Here is a 21,125-nt window from a genome sequence, read left to right as displayed (position 1 = left end):
TAGGTAGGAGAGACCTGGCATTGGAACAGAATAGAGAAGTTGACAGATTTTCTTTTGTTTGGGGATTAGGAAATCCATAAATAATGTTCTCTTGTGTTCCATATTAACAGAGTCATGTGTTTCTTAGGCAGTGGACACTTCTAAAATTTAACATGAATTAATTGATTTAATCTTCATTTTTTTCCCCATAAGATGGATGCAATTTTAGTCCCATTTTACAGATGAAGGAATTGAGGCAGAGAGAGGTTTACTAATCCAAGGTCACACATCTGGTAAGAGGTGAAGCTGGAATCTGAACCAGGTAATTGGGTTTCAGAGCCTAATTTCCTAATGACTACCATACATTGTCCCTTATCTGAAAGAACAGTCCTTGATGAGGCATTCCTTGGTCCTGCTCCAGGTTATTGCAGTTCTGCAGTGCCTCTTGAGCATGGCAACATTTCCTATGCCTCTGAACCAAGCAACTGAATAGTTTCCATCTCTGTAGTAGTTCTCTGAGGGAGGGACAAGGAGTACCCACATAGCTTTCTTTTTTCTTTTCTTTCCTTTTTTTTTTTTTTTTTGGAACACATTGTTCACACCTATATTTCAAGTTTGGAAATGCACATTTGCACACAGCAATACAAAAGTATTCATGAAGAATGCATAATCTCTGAAATTATGAAAAATCCCTGCTACCACTACATTTCTAAAAACAAGACTACCATATTTGTTACTTCTGTATAGTGAGAAAAGTTCATTTTCAAAATAGATAAAATTCAGTCTTTAGGTGTGAATGGTGTGAATGACACTCTTTTTCTTAGTCATTTGGGATCCTTAAGCATGCACAAGCTTTGAACAGGAGGGTTCGCAATGGAGCCGGGGTTGTCATGGCATCCAGTTAAGCCAGAGCTGGAAATGCCAGGAGAGAGGCACTGGACTTGTCAATCCTGCCGCCACGGTTCCGATGTCCACCACACCCATGTCCACCTTGCCCTCCCCTGCCACCATGTCCTGGGTGGCCTATGTCTCCAAAATTGATCTCCAGCTGAGACATTATATCCTTTGCTGGCTTCCGGAAATGATGGTCCCTAACAGAGTCTTCAGCATGAGCCTCCTCACTCTTTGATTTATGAAGAACAAATCCTTTCTTCTGTTGCCCGTCAGCACCTTCATTTGGTTTCTCGATATTAAATTCTACTGTTACCCGGTTTTCATTCTGAATTGCCTTCCACCCATCCAAAGTCATCTCTTCTTGGCTCCTCTTCCGTTACCTCTTCCACTTCATTTTCCTTATGTTCAGTGTCTGCCACTGGATGTTCTTCAGCTTCGGGTGTTTCCTCAGCCACATTTGATTGACCCAAGTCAGTTAATTCATCCTTGACAGTTCTCCAGGAGTGAGATCTGCTCCTTCCACGTTTGTCCTCGTGTCTCAGACCAGATCTGTCACTTCCACTATGCCTATCAAATTCACGTTTGCCGCAAGAATCAAATCTATCTCCTTGGCCGCCTCAACGTCCATGGCCCCCTTGACCTGTTCCAAGACCACCACGGCCTCCGACAGATGGTCAGCTATAGGCCTATGAACTGAAAACTCGCCTCCTGCACCCTTTTCTTCCAATGGCATTTCAAATCTTTCACGAGGTGGTCCCCTTTCTGGTCTATCAGTTATTTTCCCCGACCTTGAAGTTGCTGACCAGGTCTTGTCCCAACACACCTCATTCCTCTTGAGCGCCACTGGCGGCTGCGTTCCTCTTGTCTAGTCAGCCAGGCCAACACCGGGAGGCAGCGGGTTTTGGCGGTCTTTCTGGAGACTGTGGCTTTAAGAGCGCTCAGGCCGCCCGGGCTCCTGCCAGGCGGAGCTTCGCTGCCGCGCACCCTAGCGGAGCCGAGCCAGGGGCCGCCTGTTGCCCTAGACCTTTCTGGAAGGTCCTTCCTCAGAAGACATTGCCAGCGTGTGGAGCCTGCCCCACGCCCACCGCCTGGCAAACCATGGCCTTCACCTCTCTTTCTGGGACTCTGGTCTGGGCCGCGGCCTGAGCTGCGGTCTTTGCCCCGGGGCCCCCAGCGCAGTCTCCGCCGCCGGCTTGTTTTTTCTTGTTCTCTGTTGCCTTCAGCACCTCGAAGGGGCCCGATTCGTCGTCAAATAACCGGTGGAATCGGTTGGTGACCGTGCAGCCGAAGCCTACCCGTGGGTTCCCAGGCGGGATGGTGGCTCCACAGAGGGCCGCGGGCTCTGGCGAGCCAGGAGCGCCTGGTGCAACTCTTCCCACAAGGTGGCCGGGCAGAGCCCACATACCCGGAGAAAACGCTTTGTTAGCAATAGTGCCCTTGGTGTGCCCGGTGTGGGTAGAATTAAATACGCTGTGCGCTGGACACATCCTTGGGGTTGTCAGACACTTGCCAGTCAAGTTAAAATGACACGAGGGGTCTGACTGCTAATTAGCTCCAAGATACCCAACCCCATCATTCCGAACTCATAAATAACGGGCGTAAGCATTGGGTTCAAACAGCTGAAAACTGGGAGCAGCCTGCTTGCTTCCATGAAGAGGAGTGCTATTCCACCGGAAGCAGGGCCCCGCGGACGTTGGCTGGAGGCAGGTTCTGTTGTCTTCGCTGATTAAGGATACATGTGACTGAGAATGAGGTGATTATTGCTTGTTTTCTTCTTTTTGCCATGGCCTTCTGGATTCTCCCCCGTTTCTATAATGTAATTTTACATTTAGGCATAAAGTGTTTGTTTTTTCTTTACAATAACTCTTGGGAAAGATTTGGAAAATTCCGATGTCTGGAAATAAGAAAAATTTCATCCATGTCGTCTCCCAGTTGGTAGCATTTTGTTTGAATGCCATTCCTATTTATCTGCTGTGTATAATTTTATATAGAAAATTATATAAAATATATATTATAAAAATATATATTATAAAGTATATATTATATGAGTATATATGACTTTTATATATACTTCAAATGAAACTGTTCCTACGATTGTGTACCTATTTGATAGTATTGCTTAGACAGGTCCTATGCTATTTTCACGACTTTGGAATGATTTTGTCATCATCCCTAATTGTTCTTTAGGTGTGTATACCCTAATTTACTTACACATTCCCTACTGTTGGATACCTTTTTTGCTATACATTTAGACTTGATCACATTACAAAAATCTTTTTGCCAGTCTTTCTGTTCTCTCATGATTTCAAATGGGACTGGCATTTATACTTAACCTCTTTTTTTTCTTTCTTAAACCTCTTTCTTTATCCCCAGGATTCCAACTGAATGGGGATAGAAGGCTAGGGGAGTGGGGCTTGCTTGCTGATAAGTTTCAGGGGGTGGTGTGGAGAGGCCACCTAAAGAGGAGTGCCTACAGTTTGTTAATTTATTAGTGACAGCATGTGTTGATTTTCCTTACTGGTACTGTCACATGTTTATAAGAACTCAGCTGCCTTTTATTGCCTGTCCGCTAAATTCTGGGGGCACTGGCATCTCTTTTGATGTTTTTTTTTTTCTAAGATTTATTTTATTTATTTGAAAGGCAAAGTGAGAGAGAAGTCTTCCATGCACTAATTCACTCCCCAAATGGCCACAATGGCCAGGGCTGAGCCAGACTGAAGCCAGGAGCCAGGAGCTTCTTCTGGGGCTCCCATGTGAGTGCAGGAGTCCAAGGATTTGGGCAGTCTTCCTCTGCTTTCCCTGGTGCATCAGCAGGGAACTGGATTGGGGAAGTGGAGTGGCTGGAACTTGAATCAGTGCCCCTATGGGATGCCAACATCATAGGTGGTGGCTTTACCTGCTATACCACAATGTCAGTCCCTTGATTGAGTCACAAAGTAATTATAAAACATTGATTAATCTCCCATGTCCCTAAAGTTTAGTGCCTTAATGGGAGAGTTGGGAACACTTTAGCTGGCTTTGTTATTCCTTAGGCAGATCATTATTTTAATATATTTTTCTTAACAGGTTGGGGTTATACTTCGGGAACCTTTTTATTGTGTTCCATATTTTGGAGTCAAGATATTATTTATTAATGCAATAAACATTTAAGTTTCTATCCTAGTTGAACCTAATGGTTGAGGTGGCATCATGTGTCAGGTACTGTATTAGGTATGGGGTATATATTGGTAAATAATTCCTTATGCGTTCTATAATCTAACAAGCAAGATAATCATAATGATAAAATAATTGCATATGGAAAACCCGGTGATTATTATAGAGCAATTAAGACAAATCAGGGAAACCTAAGCTGACCTGGGTGGTTAGAGAAAGCTTGTCTGAGGGGGTGACAATTAAGCTGGAGCCCAAAAAGGCGAGAAAGGAGAGAGAGGTCACCACAGAGGGAAATGTACCAAAGTGAGGAGGAGCCTGGCTCTAGGAAGAAGGGAAATGAGGCTTGGACTCCGGGACTGCAGGAGTGAGGGCAGTGGGAAGGAAGAAGGAGTGGAGGGTGAAGCAAAGGCAGAGGTTCACCATCAACCCTGTCAAGCAGGAGACAAATTCATCTCTACTCACTCGCTGTGTGATCCTGAGCAAGTCATGGAACTTCTCTGGGCTTCAATTTCTCCGCCTATAAAATGGAAGATATTGATATCTACCGTGTGAGGGTGTACAAATTCATTTATTTACTCATTTACTCAATTCACTCAATATATCCTCAGTGAATAGAAAGTTTGTGGCACCAAGTATATGATGGGGATTTATCCCTTTGCCAGCTGTATTAAGAAGTGAGCTCACAAATGCTAGTAAGCCACAGAGGCAGCACAATTAATGGTGTAGCCTTCCGGGTTGGACTTTCAGTACCACGGCTTCCTAGCCCAATGTCCTTTAGAATATTATCGCGGTTCTGGAAGCCATGGTTCTCTCATCTGTAAAGTGCTAATAACTTTGTCTCCTAAGGTTATCGTAAGTGACACGTGTGGAGCGTTGGCACTATAATAACCTGCACGTGTTTGCTTTTTAATCATTCTGGCTTTTGAGGCTAATGGAGATTTAATAGAATGTTAATGTGAATTTGTTAGTGGAGATGGAATCCCTTATACATTAACTGGGAGTCTCCTAGTGTCCCCACTGCTTTCCGCTTGTGATTTTTGCTGCTTTGAAGCTGCTTGGATCAATAACATCTGACATCCTCAAAGAAGGGCCACAAGACCTAACAAGTGGGACATGTGTATCCCTCCCTCCCCACAGCAGGAATTGGTGTGAGGATGGCTGGTGGTTGTGAATTGGCAAATGTCCTCTGTACTTGGAAATGAAAAATCAGCTACCATTTCAAGTTAACAAGCGTTGCTTTCCCTTTTGGGGCCAGTCTTACCATGAACTTAGGAGGGGCTCAGACTACAAGGATGTGCCATTTCAGTATCAAGAGCTTTCCACTTCTTCAGGTTCTCAGAGTAATTGCTACAATATCACCTGAATTCTCCGTTAGTTAAGACTGAGGTAGGCAGCCTTGTGATTATTATTTTTTTTCAGGTTTCTGGCTGCTCTGCTGCTTTTGCTACCTTGATTCACCAATCTTTAGCTAATGCACTGGTATGGAATTTACCTACTGCTCTGTTTGTGTTAATTTGGTGCCCCTTGGTCAGTCAGGGGCTGAGAATTATCTCCAATATTAGGTTGAGTATCTATTTCTGCTGCTGGACTTTTAGTGGAAGATATGCTTGCAGAGAAAGAAAAATGCCAGGACAGTGTAAAACATGTGGGTGTTCACATTCGCACAGCAATCTTGCAATGAATGCCCTCTTCCCCCCTTGTCTCCTGCCTGGTAAATGCTTATTCATCTCTCTAAGAGTCAAGTTCAACGATGCATCCTCTGTGATGTCATTCCCAGCCTCCAGGGGCCTCGTCTGTCCTTTGCGCACTGCCTCTCTGTGTACTCCTGGTTGTCACTAGGAAACTGTCTTGCTTATGTGTCTAGCCTTCAGAGTAGAAACTGCATTTTTATTTTCATCTCCCCAGTGCCTCACACAAAGGAAGCACAGGTATCTGCTGGCAATGAAATTGACCCTGTCTTCCCTCTGGACATCAGGGAAGAGGACAGCGAAGTTGCTTCTGTACTAGAGAAGTGTGTGTGAACAACTTCATTGAATTTCATTCCTTCTCCACTCTCCAGTCTCTTTCCTTCACCCAGCACTTTTTTTTTTTGCTGATATTTAATTATCACTTTAGGATTTTTGATCGTTCTTTAAAAATGACTGGATAGAGTGGTTTCATTCCAGGAAAGAAAAAGCACTTAACCCTTGTGCTGACTTAGCACTTATTAACTAGATCATGCAAAACCTCTGAGTATTTGAAACTGTATTCTTTTTCTCCCCTTTTGGAAAATGTATAATGTTCATCTTAAGTGGTTGTTGTGTGGCAAATGACCTTCAAATATACTCCCGATGTTATAAAATGGAAAGCCTCACAGGCAGTACCAACTCAGATACTTACAACATGTGGCTTATTAAATCAATTAAACATTTCTGGGAGGAAGAAAGGGAAAGAGCTGGAGTTGTTACTACATTTGGGATAGGGTGCAAGCTGGGAAGGACTACCCCATCGATTCTTAAGTTATGCTTTCTCCCCTCTCCCTCCAGTCTCCCTCCCTCCCTCCCTCCCTCCCTCATCAGGTTCCCTGAAGTTGGTTTGGTTACAGCACTAGAGCTAGGATTAAGAAAGGGGTGTGGCCTATGAAAGGTGCCCGGCACTAGCATGCTTTCTCTTTTGGAAAGACTCAGGGGCAAGCAACCCTGGCTGTAGTTCATCAGTTAATTTGGAGAACAGTATGAGTTTTATTAGTATTTTTTTTTTAAGATTTATTTTTTTATTTGAAAGTCAGAGTTACACAGAGAGAGGAGAGGCAGAGAGAAAAAGGTCTTCCGATGGTTCACTCCCTGATTGGCTGCAACAGCTGGAGCTGCGCTGATCCAAAGCCAGGAGCCAGGAGCTTCTTCCGGGTCTCCCACGTGGGTGCAAGGGCCCAAGGACTTGGGCCATCGTATACTGCTTTCTCAGGCCATAGCAGAGAGCGGGATTGGAAGAGGTGCAGCCAGGAATAGAACTAGTGCCCATATGGGATGCCGGTGCTTCGGGCCAGGGCGTTAACCCGCTGTGCTACAGCGCCGGCCCCCTTATTAGCATTTCTTAAGGAGAATACCTGTGGAGCCGGAGTGGGAAGGTATGGATGTCAATGATGGGTGTTGAATTTGGAGCTGTCATAACTGTCATTCTGAAGGTGGTGTGATTAGTAGCATTATGTAACATTCTTATTCATCCTGTTTCACTATGTTCACACTTATCTTCCGCTTATTCTACATTTAACACATTTCACAGTTTTCTAACTTGCCATCTATATTTAACACTTCTTATAAGCTTTATACATTCCACTTGTTTTTCTTGTTCTCTTTAGCAGAATTGAATGTTGTCAAGTAATAACAGCAAACACAAATTATAGTGGTTGAATGTGGAAGTACAATATTCACTATAGATTCTCATTAATTGGTTTTTATTCGTCCCTCTTTTAACTCCAGTAATGAAGGCAGGCTGCTACAAATTGGTGGCATATCACTATTTATAGTAATTGACAACTTTATGTTTTTTGTTGATTTGGAAAGTCAAAAGAGGAGGAAAATCATATATCTGAATGTCTTATGAATGGGGAATACCCATAGTACCCTCTTTGTTATGTGGCTAGGTGTAGGATAAAAAAATAGACAGAAATGAAATATCAGGCCTAACAAAGAACTCAGAGATCATGGAATTCAGTCCTCTCAATTTTCAGATGTGGATTGTGAGATTCAGAGAGGTAAAGCATCCTATCCAAGGGCACACAGCTAGTAATCTGCAAAACCCAGAATAGTTTCAGGTCCTTGAAATGTGGTCCAGTGTTCTTGCTTCTGTGTTGCAGAAAGTGGGGTTACTTTTTTGTGTTCTATTAGAAGCTGAATTATGGTAAGTGTTTACTTGAAAGGGCTTTTCTGAAAATGAGAAGGCTCATAAAGTCTCACTATATCAATATAGATGTTTCTTAAATTTCACTCTGGTGAGTGCTAATGGGGTCTCTTTCCTTCAATGTGCCAATAATTTATAAAGATAAATGAGAAAATCTAGCAGAATAAATGTTTACATTTCTAAGAGGGCTGAGTGAGCTAAAGTATAGTAGGACTGGAACAGACTGTTACATGGAGTATCCTATAAACAGGAGATACTGAATTGGTGCCAAAGGTTGTTTTCTTTAGTTTTATAGCTGCTGACATTTGAGACAGGTCCATTTATCTCTTGGTTTCTCTGAAAAGTGTCATACTGTTTTTCTAACTCTAACATAGGTGGCTACCTAAGATAACAATGTAAATGTGAAAAATAAATGGAAAATCAATTAATTTAATAATTTTCATTGGATTACTATTTTATGCCAGGCACTAGGAATTGCAAATATAGTGATGCATAAATAAGTATGCTTGCCTTTATGACGTGCATAGTCTAGTGGGAAGAGAGGAAATATAACATGGAGCAAAAAACAGGAAACAAAGGTGTGATAGATGTTTTTAGGAAATTATAAACTGATTATGATAAATATTAAGAAAAGCTACATGGAAATAAGCAGGGTGGAATGTTGGAGAGACATTAATGCAGGGCGTGCTTTGAAGAGCGTTGCATTCACAATGAGAGCTAAAGGAGGAGGAGCTAGGCATGTGAAGAAGTGACAGAAGGGCATTGTGGTCAGAGGAGAGCCCAGAGGTGGAGGCAGGAGTGAGCTTGGTGTGCTCTCTCCAGCAACCAAGAAGACTGAGATGGGGTCAGAGGGAGGCAAGAGTCAGTTTGTGTGTGACTTTTCAGGTCATTCTGTAGGGACTGAGTTTTATTCCATGAACAATGGGGAACTATTGGAACATTTCAAGCAGATGGTTGAAATGATTCACACTTAGGCTTACAAAGTGCACCATGCTGCTCTGTAAAGGATGGGGAGGAGAAGATGTTAGGGAAGCCGGGAGAGTAGTTGGGAAACTGTTAAAGATGTCCTAGCTAGGAAGTGATGATAATGGCATGGAGAAGAGTTCGAAGAATGGAGTCAGGAAGAAGGGAATAGATTCCAGACATAGGAGTCCTTCTGACTTTTGCTTGGGTTGGCTAGGGAGAGTGGAGAAAATAGGAATTATCAAGGTCAATTTCTAGGTTTTGTGTTTGAGTAACTAGGTATTTCCATTTATCAAGACTGGAAACTCCAGGAGAACATTGCAGTTTTCGGGAGAGACTAAGAGCTAGGCTGTGGGCACATACAAGAATACTTCAAAAAATTTGGGGAAAAAAGAATTAAAAAATATGGTTATTTTGGTGTAAAAAATTTTGAAATCCATGCATATGAGAGATCTTCAAAAATTTATGGAAAATATGTATGGTTAAAAATGATGGATAGATTTCAAAACTTTTGTACCAAAAGCAACATTTTTAATTGCATTTTTCTGAAAATATTCAAAATGATGTTCACACCCCTTTCCTTAGGCAGGCATTGCTGATTGATCATGGTCTTCTTTTGTTTCCTTTTTTAAGATTTTAAAATTTATTTTATTTTAAAGGGAGGGCCACAGAGAGAAAAAGGTGGGGACGAGGGAAGAGGAAGGAAGGTTTTCCATCTGCTGGTTAACTCCTGAAATGGCTGCAACAGCCAGGTGTGGGCCAGGCTGAAGTCTGGAGCAAGGAACTCCATACAGGTTTTCTTTCTTTCTTTTTTTTTTTTTTTGACCGGCAGAGTGTTCAGTGAGAGAGAGAGACAGAGAGAAAGGTCTTCCTTTTTCTGTTGGTTCACCCCCCAATGGCTGCTACAGCCAGCACGCTGCGGCCAGCGCACCGCGCTGATCCGAAGCCAGGAGCCAGGTGCTTCTCCTGGTTTCCCATGCAGGTGCAGGGCCCAAGCACCTGGGCCATCCTCCACTGTACTCCTGAGCCACAGCAGAGAGCTGGACTGGAAGAGGAGCAACCGGGACAGAATCCGGCGCCCCGACTGGGACTAGAACCCAGTGTGCAGGCACCGCAGGTGGAGGCTTAGCCTATTGAGGCGTGGCGTCGGCCCATGAAGGTTTTCCACATGGGTGGCAGGGGCCCAAGTACTTGAGCCATCATCCACTGCTTCCCAGACACATTAGCAGGGACCTGGATCAGAAGCAGAGCAGCCAAGGCTCAAACCAGCACTCCAATATGAAATGCCGGCTTTCTAAGTGGTGGTTTAAACCACTGTGCCACAATACTGGACCCAGTCATGGTCTTCTTTTCACTGGACCCAAGCTTTAGAATACTGGGGCCAGCACTGTGGCGCAGCAGTTTGGCGTCCTGGCCTGAAGCGCCAGCATCCCATATGGGCACTGGTTCTGGTCCCAGCTGCTCCTCTTTCAACCCAGCTCTCTGCTATGGCCTAGGATAGCAGTGGAAGATGGCCCAAATCCTTGGGCCCCTGCACCCGCATGGGAGACCCGGAAGAGGCTCCTGGCTCCTGGCTTCGGATCGGCACAGCTCTGGCTGTTGCGGCCATCTGGGGAGTGAACCATCGGATGGAAGACCTCTCTCTCTCTGCCTCTCCTCTGTGTAACTCTTTCAAATAAATAAATACATCTTGTTTTTTTTTTTTTTTTAAGAGTGATCAGTAATTGACAATTTTTATTGTATTTTTTATTTTCCCAGAAACCTTTTATTTAAGGTATACAAACTTTATGTATTTCATAAGTGCAACTTTAGAAACATAGTGACAGTGATTCTTCCTACCATACCCACCATCCCAGCCCCATTGCTAACCTTCTTCTTCCTCCTCCCTCTCCTATTCCCATTTTTATTTTTTACTATTATCTATTTTCAATAAACTTTAAATATAAAAGATTAACTCTATACTAATTAAAGAGTTCAACAAGTAGCATAAAAAAAAAACCTGTTCCTGGCTCCTGCCATCGGAACAGCGCGGTGCGCCGGCCGCAGCGCGCTACCGCGGCGGCCATTGGAGGGTGAACCAACGGCAAAGGAAGACCTTTCTCTCTGTCTCTCTCTCACTGTCCACTCTGCCTGTCAAAAAAAAAAAAAAAAAAAAACCTGTTCCTCAACAGTTTTCAGATTTCTCTTTTGATTTCTTCTATAACCCACTATTCATTCAGGAGCATGTTGTTCAGTCTCCATGTTTTTGCATATGTTCTAGAGATTCTTGAGTTATTGATTTCCAGCTTCATCCCATTGTGGTCAGAGAGGATGTATGGTATTATTTCCGTTATTTTGAATTTGCTGAGATTTGCTTTATGGCTTGGTCTATGGTCTATCCTAGAGAAAGTTCCATGCACAGGTGAGAAGAACGTGTATTCTGCAACTGTAGGATGAAAAAATCTGTAGATATCTGTTAAGTCTGTTTGGTTTATACTGTCAATTAGCTCTGTTGTTTCCTTGCTGATTTTCTGTCTGGTTGATCTGTCCATTGTTGAAAGTGGGGTATTAAAGTCCTCCATTACTACTGCTTTGGAGTCTATGTCTCCCTTTAGATCCATTAACATTTCTTTTTAAATAGCTAGGTGCCCTGTAATTAGGTGCATATACATTTATTACAGTCACATCTTTGTGTTGAATTGATCCCTTAATCATTGCATTCTTTGTCTCTTTTAACAGTATTTGTGTAAAGTTTATTTTGTCTAATACCAGCTCTTTTTTAGTTTCTGTTAGCCTAGAATATCTTTTTCCATCCTTTCACTTTCAGTCTGTGTGTAGTTTTGTTGGTGAGATTTGTTTCTTGTAGACAGCAAATAGATGGTTCTTTTTTTTTTTTTTTTTCCATTCAGCCAGTCTGTATCTTTTAACTGGAGAGTTGAGGCCCTTCACATGCAAGATGACCATTGATAAGTAATGACTTGGCCATGCTGTTTTTCCGTAAATATTTCTATTGTTTACTTTGGATTTACTTTTTACTTTTTTTTTTTAACTTTTATTTAATGAATATAAATTTCCAGTATACAGCTTATGGATTACAATGGCTTCCCCTTCCCATAACTTCCCTCCCACCCGCAACCCTCCCCTCTCCCACTCCCTCTCCCCTTCCATTCACATCAAGATTCATTTTCAATTCTATTTATATACAGAAGATCAATTTAGTATAAATACTACAACAGTTTGCACCCACATAGAAACACAAAGTGAAACATACTGTTTGAGTACTAGTTATAGCATTAAATCAAAATGTACAGTACATCAAGGACAGAGATCCCACATCAGGAGCAAGCGCACAGTGGCTCCTGTTGTTGACCCAACAAATTGACACTCTAGTTTATGGCACCAGTAACCATCCTAGGCTGTCGTCATGAGTTGCCAAGGCTATGGAAGCCTTCCAGGTTCCCCGACTCTGATCATATTTAGACAAGGTCATAAAAGACAGGGTGAGGATAGTAACCAATGATCCTAAGAGTGGCCTTAACCAGGTCTGAACAATTATACAGCATTAAGTGGGGAAGAGGACCATCAGTACACACAGGTTGGGAGTAGAGCCATTGGTGGTAGAGTAGAGGTTATGATTACAAAGGAATGAGGCTCAAGTGCACTAGACAGGGTCTAGAACAAAGGACAGAGTCATTGTTAGAGGAGCTAAGAAAGGTGCTGTCTAAGCTACAAGTAATTTTTCTGATTGAGAGGCAAATAGAACCTGATAGAAGGGGCTTGATAATAATCTGTTGTGTTTTAGGCCTTGTAAGTTAAGAGGCCCAGACCTATCTATCTCTTCACATGGGGTATATCCTAAGGGAGGTGTGAACCACCTAGGGGAAGGCACTCTGTTGACTTTCATTACTTGGCTGGCCTGGGAGGAGAGCTGGCCAGGTAAAGGCAGGGGGCATCTCTAACAAGAAATTTACAGTTCTGCCTGCAATGTTGCTGACCCTACTTGACCATACCCTCAGCTGCAGTGGTCACTTTGGAAGTTGGGCTGAGTGAAGGGCTTTTCAGCTTGGAGCCAATAAGATCTGTGGCTCTGACCTGGGCATCCTTCGATTCCAGGGCAGGTCCATTTCCAGTGATCCAACTCTTGGCAGAGCTGCCAGGGCTCTTCACAAGCTGACTTCTGCTGAAGCCCAGGCTTACCACATTGAAAGCCACTGCAGTGGACTGGCCTGTTGGGTCTCCTTGAGGGCAGATCACTGCACAGATCAGCCATTAATAGGCCTGCCACCCATTGCTTCTGATGCCTGGCTTTCTTTTCCTCCTGGTTTGTGTTAAAGCAGACCAGAGGATGCAAGTCAAGGGAGTGCCCGTGTCCCATCTCTAATCTTCGGTGGCCTGAACTACAAGTCTATAGTCACAGGCATGTTCTGTAGTAGTTTTTCTAAGGTAGACAATGCCCATGAGGAAAATTATATTCTCACTTTAAAACTTTCTTTCCCTTTGGTCTGAAAGGGAGGTTTTTTTTTTTCTACTTACTGTATACTTCGCTGATGGCGATGTGAATCTAGCTATGAGATTATTAGTTAAGTTCTTATTTTTGCTATGCTATTACAGAAAAATGTCAGCCATCTCTTATAAGGTCTAAAGATTAAATTGTGCATCCCACAGATTCCTTCATAATAGAATTAGTTCCCTACCTTGAAGAGAATAGAGAAGTGAAAGAAGAAGTTGGGCTTAGAATAGAGAAATGAGGGAGCAAGTCCTAGATCACTTGATGACAATAGCAATATTACATGAATACTTAGCAAACCGTTTCAACCCTTAGATAAGAACATAATAAAACATTTACCGGAAGGTCCAATGCCTTCTATAAATTTTAAGAATCATGTATTTGAAAACACGTCTTAAATATCTAACATGGTGTAGTTTGTTTAACCAGTAAACTTAAGCACAACCATCTAAAATGTTTTTAGTTTCTTTCTACCAACAAGTTTAAAACATATGATACACAGATTCAGGTCATACAAATTAAAATGTATCTTTGATTGATTTTAGCAGCTTAAATTTATGGACAATCTTATCTAAAAGCCATTTAAAATAAAACTCTTAATAAAATTTCCCCATGTGGACATACAATATGTACGCACATATAACATAGCATAATAGACCAATATCAAAATCCAAAATATCTGGTTGAAATAAGATTCCTTAAAATCATGACATAACGTAGACCAAGTCTGATCATTGTTACAAGGTGATTATTCAAGTCTTTGAAAATAAGCACATAGTTAAATAACCCATAGCTCTTCATCTCCTCCCTCTCTTTTTCCACTCTTAGATTTAACAGGGATCACTTTTCAGTTAAAATTTAAACACCTAAGAATAATTGTGTGTTAATTACTGAGTTCAACCAATAGTACTAGAACCACAACAACAACATCAAATACTAAAAAGGATAAAGTATTACATTGTACATCTAAAGTCAGGACAGGAGCTGATCAGTTCATTGTTGCTTATAGTGTCCATTTCACTTAACAGGTTTCCCCTTTGGCGCTCAGTTGTCACCGATCAGGGAAAACAAATGATATTTTTCTCTTTGGGACTGGCTTAATTCACTCAGCATGATGTTTTCCAGATTGCTCCATCTTGTTGCAAATGACTGGGTTTCGTTGTTTCTTACTGCTGTATAGTATTCTATGGAGTACATGTCCCATAATTTCTTTATCCAGTCTACTGTTGATGGGCATTTGGGTTGGTTCCAGGTCTTAGCTATTGTGAATTGAGCTGCAATAAACATTAATGTGCAGATGGCTTTTTTATTTGCCAAATTAATTTCCTTTGGGTAAATTCCAAGGAGTGGGATGGCTGGGTTGTATGGTAGGGTTATGTTCAGGTTTCTGAGGAATCTCCAGACAGACTTCCATAGTGGCTTAACCAGTTTGCATTCCCACCAACAGTGAGTTAGTGTCCCTTTTTCCCCACATCCTCTCCAGCATCTATTGTTGGTAGATTTCTGAATGTGAGCCATTCTCACCGGGGTGAGATGGAACCTCATTGTGGTTTTGATTTGCATTTCCCTGATTGCTAGTGATCTTGAACATTTTTTCATGTGTCTGTTGGCCATTTGGATTTCCTCTTTCGAAAAATGTCTATTGAGGTCCTTGGCCCATCTCTTAAGTGGGTTGTTTGTTTTGTTGTTGTGGATTTTCTTGATTTCTTTGTAGATTCTGGTTATCAATCCTTTATCTGTAGTATAGTTTGCGAATATTTTTTCCCATTCTGTTGGTTGCCTCTTCACTTTCCTGACTGTTTCTTTTGAAGTACAGAAACTTCTCAATTTGATGCAATCCCAAATGTTAATTTTGGTTTTGACTGCCTGTGCTGTTGGAGTATTTTCCAGGAAGTCTTTGCCTGTGCCTATATCTTGCAGGGTTTCTCCAATGCTCTCTAATAATTTGATGGTTTCGGGTCGTAGATTTAAGTCTTTAATCCATGTTGAGTGAATTTTTGTGTAAGGTGATAGGTATGGGTCTTGCTTCAAGCTTCTGCATGTGGAAATCCAATTTTCCCAGCACCATTTATTGAATAGACTGTCCTTATTCCAGGGATTAGATTTGGATCTTTGGTCAAATATAAGTTGGCTGTAGATGTTTGGATTGATTTCTGGTGTTTCTATTCTGTTCCATTGGTCTATCCATCTGTTTCTGTACCAGTACCATGCTGTTTTGATAACAACTGCCCTGTAGTATGTCCTAAAATCAGGTATTGTGATGCCTCCGGCTTTGTTTTTGTTGTACAGGATTGCTTTGGCTATTCGAGGTCTTCTGTGTCTCCATATGAATTTCAGCATCATTTTTTCCAGATCTGAGAAGAAGGTCTTGGGGATCTTGATGGGTATTGCATTGAATGTATAAATTGCTTTTGGGAGAATAGACATTTTGATGATATTGATTCTTCCAATCCATGAGCATGGAAGATTTCTCCATTTTTTGGTATCCTCTTCTATTTTTTTCTGTAAGGTTTTGTAGTTTTCATCGTAGAGATCTTTAACGTCTTTGGTTAAGTTTATTCCAAGGTATTTGATTGTTTTTGTAGCTATTGTGAATGGGATTGATTTTAGAAGTTCTTCCTCAGCCGTGGCATTGCCTGTGTATACAAAGGCTGTTGATTTTTGTGCATTGATTTTATATCCTGCTACTTTGCCAAACTCTTCGATGAGTTCCAGCAGTCTCTTAGTAGAGTTCTTTGGGTCCCCTAAATAAAGAATCATATCATCTGCAAAGAGGGATAGTTTGAGTTCGTCCTTCCCAATTTGTATCCCTTTAATTTCTTTTTCTTGCCTAATAGCTCTGGCCAAAACTTCCAGAACTATATTGAATAGCAGTGGTGAGAGAGGGCATCCCTGTCTGGTACCAGATTTCAGTGGAAATGCTTCCAACTTTTCCCCATTCAATAGGATGTTGGCCGTGGGTTTTTCATATATTGCTTTGATTGTATTAAGGAATGTTCCTTCCATACCCAGTTTGCTTAGAGTTTTCATCATGAAAGGGTGTTGTATTTTATCAAATGCTTTCTCTGCGTCTATTGAGAGAATCATATGGTTTTTCTTCTGCAGTCTGTTAATGTAGTGTATTACCTTGATTGTTTTGCGAATGTTGAACCATCCCTGCATACCGGGGATGAATCCCACTCGGTCTGGGTGGATGATCTTTCTGATGTGTTGTTGCATTCTATTGGCCAGAATTTTATTGAGTATTTTTGCATCTATGTTCATCAGGGATATTGGTCTGTAATTCTCTTTCAATGTTGCGTCTCTTTCTGGCTTAGGAATTAAGGTGATGGTGGCTTCATAGAAAGAATTTGGGAGGATTCCCTCTTTTTCGATTGCTCTGAATAGTTTGAGAAGAATTGGAGTTAGTTCTTCTCTAAATGTCTGGTAGAACTCAGCAGTGAATCCATCTGGCCCTGGGCTTTTCTTTGTTGGGAGGGCCTTTATTACTGTTTCAATTTCTGTGTCAGTTATTGGTCTGTTTAGGTTTTCTATGTCTTCCTGGCTCAATTTAGGGAGGTTGTATGTGTCCAAGAATCTGTCCATTTCTGATAGATTTCCCTGTTTGCTGGCATACAAGTCCTTGTAGTAATTTCTGATGATTCTTTTTATTTCTGTGGCATCTGTTGTTACGTTTCCCATTTCATCTCTGATCCTATTGATTTGGGTCTTTTCTCTTCTTTTTTTAGTTAGTTGGGCCAATGGGGTGTCAATTTTGTTTATTTTTTCAAAAAACCAGCTCCTCGTTTGGCTGATTTTTTGTAATGTTTTTTTGGATTCAATCCTGTTGATTTCTTCTCTGATTTTAATTATTTCTCTTCTCCTACTGGGTTTGGGTTTGGTTTGCTGCAGATTTTCTAGATCCTTGAGATGACTTGAAAGCTCATCTATTTGGTGCCTCTCCAATTTCTTGATGTAGGCACCTATTGATATAAACTTTCCTCTTAACACTGCTTTTGTTGTATCCCATAGGTTTTGGTATGTTGTGCTGTTATCCTCATTTACTTCCAGAAAATTTTTGATTTCTCTTTTGATTTCTTCTATGACCCATTGTTCATTCAGGAGCATGTTGTTCAATCTCCATGTGTTTGCACGTGCTTTAGGGATTCCTGAGTTGCCAATTTCCAATTTCATTCCTTTGTGGTCTGAGAAGCTGCATGGTATGATTCTAATTCTTTTGAATTTGCTGAGACTTGCTTTATGGCCTAGTATGTGGTCAATCCTAGAGAGGGTTCCATGTACTGCTGAGAAGAATGTAAAGTCCTTAGATGTAGGATGAAATGTTCTGTAGATATCTGTTAGATCCATTTGGGCTATAGTGTCATTTAAATCTACTGTCTCCTTGTTGATCTTCTGTCCTGTTGATCTGTCTATCTCTGAGAGTGGAGTATTGAAGTCCCCCAGTACTATTGTATTGGGGTCTAAGTCTCCCTTTAATTCCCTTAACAAGTCTTTTAAATAAGCTGGTGCCCTGTAATTAGGTGCATATACGTTGATAATCGTTATATCTTCCTGTTGAATGGATCCCTTAATCATTAAATAGTGCCCCTCTTTGTCTCTCCTAACAGTTTTTGTGGTAAAGTTTATGTTGTCCGATATTAAGATGGCTACGCCCGCTCTCTTTTCATTTCTGTTGGCGTGGTATATCTTTTTCCAGCCTTTCACTCTCAGCCTGTATGGATCATTGTTGGATAGATGGGTTTCCTGTAAGCAGCAAAAGGATGGGTTTTGTTCCTTAACCCAATCAGCCAATCGGTGTCTTTTAACTGGACAGTTCAAGCCATTAACATTCAATGTGACTATTGAGAAGGAGTAACTTTGCCCTGCCATTAGCCAAAGATACTTTCTAGTATATGGTTTGAGATTCCTGTGATCTTTTGGTGTGAGGTTTCCTACCTTTACCTTCTTTCATATTGGTGACCGTGTTTCTGTGTTTCTGTATGTAACACATCTTTAAGCATCTTTTGCAGGGCTGGACGAGTGGCGACAAATTCTTTCAATGTCTGTTTGCTGTGAAAGGTCTTTATTTCACCTTCATTCATAAATGAGAGCTTTGCAGGATATAATATTCTGGGCTGGCAGTTTTTCTCTCTTAGCACCTGGGCTATGTCTCGCCATTCTCTCCTAGCTTGTAGGGTTTCTGAAGAGAAGTCAGCTGTGAGTCTAATTGGAGATCCTCTGAGAGTAATCTGGCGTTTCTCTCTTGCACATTTTAGGATCTTTTCTTTGTGTTTCACTGTGGTGAGTTTGATTACGACGTGTCGTGGTGAGGATCTCTTTTGGTCATGTTTATTAGGGGTTCTATGAGCTTCCTGTATTAGGATGTCTCTGTCTTTCTCCAAACCTGGGAAATTTTCTGCTAGTATCTCACTAAAAAGGCCTTCTAATCCTTTCTCTCTCTCCATGCCTTCAGGTACTCCTAGAACTCGAATGTTGGGTTTTTTAAGAGTATCCTGTAGATTCCTGACAGTATTTTTTAGATTTCTGATTTCTTCTTCTTTTCTTTGATTTGATTGTTTCCTTTCCTGTTCTCTGTCTTCTAAGTCTGATATTCTCTCTTCTGCTTCGCCCATTCTGTTTTTAAGACTCTCTAATGTGTTTGTCATTTGATCTATTGAATTCTTCATTTCATTAAGATTTCTTGTCACTATCACCATTTCTTGTTCCACTAGTTGTTTCATTTCATTTTGATTCCTCCTTAATATTTCATTTTCACGAGAGAGATTTTCTATCTTGTCCATTAAGGATTTCTGTAGTTCAAGAATTTGTTTTTGAGAACTTCTTAATGTTCTTATCAATTTTTTGAGATCTGCTTCTTGTATTTCTTCAATCTCCTCATCTTCATATTCTTGAATTGGGGTGTCTTTTTCATTTGGGGGTGTCATAGTGTCTTCCTTGTTCTTGTTAGCTTGGTTTTTGCGTTTGTTGTTTGGCATGTTGGAGATATTTGGTTTCTTCACTGTGGTGTTTTTTCTTGTTACACTATGGCTCTATATTAAGTGGACTGTCTGCTTTCAGTGGTGCCTTAGAGGCTTGAGATGAGTGTGGACTGAGAGCTGTGTTTGGTTCCTCAGGGCTGAGGGTGTGTCAAAGATGACACTCCCAGGTTAGGTGTGGTAAATCTCTCTCTTTTTTGATTCAAAAGGGAAGTAATTCCGCACAGCTGAACGTAATTGGAGGTAGTTAGCAGGCAAATGATATACCCACAGGAGCCAGAGATCGGAAGCTCTTTCCCAAGGACCACACAGGGAATCTCTGCTGCCCTCAGTGTGGGCTCCAATTCTCCTGAAATCTCCCACTGGGTTGCCAAGTTAGATGCTAATCTCCTGTTATTTCACCCCTCCCCCCAGAGTCAGGTTTTTCTGCTAGGCTCAGGGCCGGTGCAGACCTGAGGTCGCCCTGCTTATGACGTATGTCCAAAATGGCGCCTGCTCTGTCTTGCTCGCCTTTGAGAGGTGAGCGGAGAGAGAGAAACTTGTGTCCGTATCGGTCGCTTTTTTAATTTTTTTCCTCTCTCCTAGTTAGCCTGGTGAACTTTTCCCCACGAAGTTTCAAGCCTCGTTCCCTCTAGCCTCCTCTTTCCGCTTGCCCGCTGGTGTCTCGGGCTATTGTGGTTCGGCTCACCTCGCATTCCAGCGCTGGTGCGTTGAGTCTGCTGCTGGTGTCCCGAACTTGGGCTCCCACGCTCTCCACGCAGGTACACTGTGAATTACTAGTTCCGGAAGAGTTTCCTCTGCTGTTTCATCCCCTACTCTTCCTTGACCCTGCAGTATCTCCACTTATATTAACCTGTCTCTCTCTCCGGACTAATAGTTTGCTGTTTGCCTATTCCGCCATCTTGCCGCTCTCCTGTTTTTTTTTTTTTTTTTTAAAGAATACTGTAGTAAGTTCTCCAGGCAGTCACTACAAATCAATCAGTTGACTTACAATATACTGAGTTTATTAATGAATAAAGGAGGAAAAAGGAAAAAGAGCAAACACATAGGGTAATTTCAAGAGCATTAAATTCCAAGTGAAATTTATTATGAGGATCTCTGCCTAGAAGTAATGATAATAGAAAGGATGTTAACAAACATTCGTTAACACTTTCTAGTTTACAAAGCAACTTTTCATACGTTGAATGTGCTTTGAATATCATGCTGGAAAGTCTTGGTTGGATTTTGTAAAAGGTGTAGAAATATTCTTTAAGTGGCTGTTATCTCAGTCCTTGACAAAAGCTGACAGTTGCCCCGATGGAGGAGAATAGTGAAGGCCATCTTTTGGTCAGAGAAGCAATTGTCATGCAGGTAGGTGTCATGCTGGTGGAGTGTGCTGCTTGGGTTGAGTGCCTCCATGGTAGAGGACCTGCCTTGCTTTCTACCATCTGTGGCCTAGACTTATAGCTGGCAAATACTGTGGTCTCTCTCTCTCTCTCTCTCTCTCTCTCTCTCTCTCTTTTTTAAGATTTATTTATTTATTTGAAAGAGCTACACAGAGAGAGAAGGAGAGGCGGGGGGTTGGGGGGGAGCTCTTCCATCTGCTGGTTCACTCTCTAATTGGCCGCAACGGCCAGAGTTGTGCAGATCCGAAGCCCGGAGCTAGGAGCTTCCTCCAGTTCTCCCATGTGGGTTCAGGGGCCCAAGGTCTTGGGCCATCCTCCACTGTTTTCCCAGGCCATAGCAGAGAGCTGGATGGGAAGTGTATTAGCTGGGACTTGAACCAGTGCCCATATGGGATGCCAGCACTGCAAGCA

The 21,125-nt window shown here is 41.9% G+C and overlaps 1 protein-coding gene and 1 pseudogene across 2 annotated transcripts in view; one reads left to right on the top strand and one right to left on the bottom strand.

Annotated features, from left to right (window-relative positions):
- Nucleotides 1-21,125, top strand: part of NELL1 (neural EGFL like 1) — a 1,044,338-nt gene that overhangs the window by 88,127 nt on the left and 935,086 nt on the right. The window lies entirely within an intron of this gene.
- On the bottom strand, nucleotides 881-2,276 carry LOC133764847 (SERPINE1 mRNA-binding protein 1-like; annotated as a pseudogene).

Source organism: Lepus europaeus, chromosome 7 (assembly GCF_033115175.1).
Source record: "Lepus europaeus isolate LE1 chromosome 7, mLepTim1.pri, whole genome shotgun sequence".
Taxonomy (NCBI): domain Eukaryota; kingdom Metazoa; phylum Chordata; class Mammalia; order Lagomorpha; family Leporidae; genus Lepus; species Lepus europaeus.
This window is presented reverse-complemented; position numbering and strand designations above follow the sequence as displayed.